The sequence below is a fragment of the Macrotis lagotis genome, chromosome X (assembly GCF_037893015.1).
Source record: "Macrotis lagotis isolate mMagLag1 chromosome X, bilby.v1.9.chrom.fasta, whole genome shotgun sequence".
NCBI classification, from domain to species: Eukaryota; Metazoa; Chordata; class Mammalia; order Peramelemorphia; family Peramelidae; genus Macrotis; species Macrotis lagotis.
Window position 1 is genome coordinate 640,191,786 of NC_133666.1, and position 4,254 is coordinate 640,196,039.

Genomic DNA, 4,254 nt, shown 5'->3' on the forward strand with positions numbered 1-4,254 from the left:
ATAAGACACACTACATTGCTTGTTTTCTGGCATATTTTCTGACTGTCTTCCATGCCTCACATCCATCTCTTGGATCCCTGAATTCTTTCTAATCCCAACTAAAATCCTAACTTCTACAAAAATAATTTCCCACTGACTCTTTATTCTAGTGCTTTTATTCTCATGATTTCCTATTTATCCCATATATTGCTTTTTTTGTATAGAAATCTGCGGATCATTTTGCTGTTTAACTGAGGAGGAAATGAAAAGTGAAAGAGGACAGGGAGTTGAGAAAAACTAACTCTTTTCCCTTCTTCATAGCTCCCACACTGAAGTATATGTTTGTGATCATGGAATAATATCTGGTCCAGTGAATTTTCTCAGCCTTTAGTATATTTCCTGAAAAAAATTAAGTCACTAAGCATTATTAAATAAGTTTTTATTAATGGATTTAGCTTTTTTATATTCCCCAAATTTTCCTCAAAATCTCTCCCAAAATCATTCCTTATAACAGAGAATATTTATTTTAAAAACAAAAGAACAAAAGAGAAAAATCAGAATAAATTATCAGTCATAAAAAACAATTGAAAATATTTGCTATGCAACATAAATGTGGACTTCTTACCTTTGCAAAGTGGAGGATAAGAATGTCTTTTCATATCTCCTTTCAAGATGTGACTGTTCTTTATAATTTTCCAAAAATTACTTTATATTTGTATGAGATTATTTTTCCTTAGTATTTTTAGAGTCATTATTAATATTGTTTTCTTGGTTATGATTACTTTCTTCTGCATCAGTTCATATAGATCTTTCTGAGATTCTCTGTATATATTACATTTCTCATTTTTTAAAATGCAATAATATTTCCTTATATTCTTGTACTACAATCTATTTAGTCATTCTCCAATCATGCTGTCATGAAAAGAGTTATGTAAATGGAGACTCTAAGCCTCCTTAAGAAAGAAACCTTAAAAATGAAATCTCTGGTCAAAGACTCTGGTCAGGTTAGTCACTTTTAAAAATTTCCTTTATTACAAATTGCTTTCTAAAATTGCTGTATTAATAGAATGCTTCACCAACAATGTATCAATTTGCCTATCTTCGTGCAACGCCTACAACATTAACAATTTCTATATTTTATCATTTTTGTCAATCTGCAAAATCTAAAGTAATGATGCAAGGGAAGATAAAGACAACTTGAATGTAACAGAAAGAATTTTGGGTGGAGATGTAAATTGACTTGAGATACAAATTGACTTGAAGTAGAGAATTATGATTGTAACAGAAATAATTGTAATCTTGAGTGGGGACCCTTCCCATTCTGAAAGTACCATTGTATAATGTAAAATTTGTATCCTGATCTCTTGGTCTTTACCCTCTACCTAATTCTGGTTCTAGTGTAGGAGAAGGGAGTTCACCTTTTGCCCTCTGGATGAGAGGAAAGACATAAAAACCTGAGCTAGACTCCAGTTTGGGGCCGGCTCAGGCTTCTCTGACCATGACCCAGCCAAAGCTGCTTGGCTGTTATTTTCTCTCTCTCTCTCTCTCTCTCTCTCTCTCTCTCTCTCTCTCTCTCTGTCTCTCTCTGTCTGTCTGTCTGTCTGTCTCTCTCTCTCTCTCTCTCTCTCTCTCTCTCTCTCTCTTGCCCTTCCTATGGCTTGTAACATTTTAAATGAATTTTTGTTTTATTTCTACCCATGTTTTCCTGAGTCTGAGTAATGATTCCTCAGAAACAGAACCAAACCAAAGTAGCCAGCAACTCCAGTAAAAGCTCTAGGTTTTTGCAATTTTCATTTTTCTCATTTATTATCATTTAGTGCATTCTTTCATATGGTTGTTTGTTTGCAATTTTTTTAGGAACTGATTGTTCAAATTTTTGATAAATTATCTATTGGGAAATGGTTATGCATACATAAAAGTATGCAACATAAATTTATAAACATACATGTGTGTAACATATAGATGTATATGTGTGTATATATGCATATATAGGTAAAACAGACAGACATGGATGTGTTCTTATTTTAATTTTTTTCATTAGACTTAAGACCATATTAGCTTTTATTTTTATGTACTTATCAAAGTTTAGGAACATACTGTAATCACTAAAATTCTAGTTTTTTTATGAACTGCTGTCTAGCAACCTCACTCCTACCTTATATTTGTGCTATTTGGAATTATGCACCAAAATATAGTATTTTATAATGGTCTCATATTAAATTCAATTAAATTATGCCTATTTTATTCAACACATTATTACAAGTTGTTGAAAATCTTTGCATTCCAATTCTATTAAAAAAGAAGCATGAATTAAAGAGATTAATGCCACCCACAAATCTGACAAGCATGCATCTACATCTTCAAAGTGCTTCATTAAAATATTGAATAAAGTAGCACCAATGGCAAAGTCTTTTAATATAACACTAGAGGTCCCCAACTATGTTGACACTAATCCATTGATCGTACCTTAAAACATTAACCTGTTTACTTTAGACTATTCAGCTCTTTTGAAATGGTACAGATGCCATTATAATCATCCCTTGAAGAAATGTTTTGAGCTAAAAAGTTTTTTCAGGGCTCCTTTCAAGTCATTGTTCCAAAGGCTATAGATGAAAGGGTTCAGTGTAGGGGCAACCACTGTATACATCACAGTAGCTATCATGTCTTTCCGGGCTGTATGAGCAGACGATGGGTTAAAATATATGCCAATGATGGTGCCATGAAAAAGAGAGACCTTCAAGTAGAAAAGGCCTTCCATTTCCCATGAACTGATGGAACCTTCCACACAGCAAAGACAATAGGAGTGTAAGACATTAAAATTACTGGTCCCCCTACAAGAACAACCAACATTTCATTCACATGGACATCAGAACATGAAAGTTTTATTAAGGCATTTATGTCACAGAAGAAGTGAAGAGTTTTATAATTTGTACAGAAAGATAGCTGAGCTATCAATATGCTATGAATCATTGCAATGAGATGAGCAAAAACCCAAGACACAGCTACCAATAGGGCACAAAGGCATGAGGTCAGGTCATGACTGTGCCATAGTGTAAAGGGTGACAAAGAGCCAGGTAGTGATCATAGGCTATTGCAGAGAGGAGGATGCTGTCTGAAGTACTAAAGGCAATATAGAAATATATTTGAGCCAGGCACTCTACATAGGAGATTACATTACTCTCTAACAGGTAATTTATCAGCATCTTGGGAACTGTGGTAGAGATAAAACAGAGAGCAAGGAAAGATAGGTTGGAGAGGAAGAAGTACATAACAGTATAGAGATGAGAATCAAAACAAATTGCCAGGATGGTGAGTAGGTTTCCCAGTGCCCCAATGAGATACATGCCCAAAAACAGTCTGAAGAGAAATTGTTGCTGTTCTGGTTGGTCAGATAGACCCAGAAAGAAAAAATTAAAAACTCCTGTTTGATTCATTTCTGTGGATCCCTCGAATTAAATAGTAAGAAAAAGAAAACAGTAATAATATGTCAAAAACATAGAGTTCAAAATGTATTAGTTATTCCCCAACACCTATCCCCCCCCCCCAGATTTCCTGAATTTTGCCCAGAACAACCAGGGAACAGAGCCTAAAAGAACTCTTGTCTCTTGGATCTTATTCTTACCAAATGACACAGGCAAGGACCAGTGGTTATTATCTTCCATTAGCATGCCTTCAAACTTAAAATAAACAGGGATGGGGGTTAAACTGAAGTAGAGTTAGATACCTGAATAGTTGAAGTCAAGCGTTATAATCAATTAAGTGCTCTAGGGTTTTGGGTTTGTACCTGTACTGATAAATATCAATGATTTGATTTTGCATGTCCTTCTTACTCAGCATTTCTAATGCATTTCTCAGGCAATTGTTTTACTAACAACATATTTCCATCCTTTTCGATGGAATCATTACCCCAGTCTGCTAAAACACAGTGCAGAAAGATAAAGACAAATAAAAGTCTCCAGGAGGGAGATAACATGCAGTAGTCAAAATTTCTTGGTTTCAGGAGTTTTTCACCTAAATTCTTCAAACTGCTTCCTGTACTTCTTGTGCTTAGTGCCAGATCAATCCACAAGGAGACAAAGCAATCCATACAACTGCAAATTTGCTTCACAATTTTCCTTACTCAAATAAGTCCAGCATTGGTGATGTTACCCAGCCTCCCCACTTCAAAACATTTGCTCTTCAGTAACCCCAGAGGTTAAGTGAGCATCAAAGTCTCATATGACATTGACTATGAGATTGAGGTAATTTTTAAAGTTTAGCAACTATACTAGGGTC

General features: G+C 34.7%; 1 pseudogene; it reads right to left on the reverse strand.

Annotated features, from left to right (window-relative positions):
• Positions 1–2,512: 2,512 nt before the first annotated feature.
• Positions 2,513–3,413, reverse strand: LOC141499519 (olfactory receptor 1F1-like; annotated as a pseudogene).
• Between the last annotated feature and the right edge of the window lie 841 nt (positions 3,414–4,254).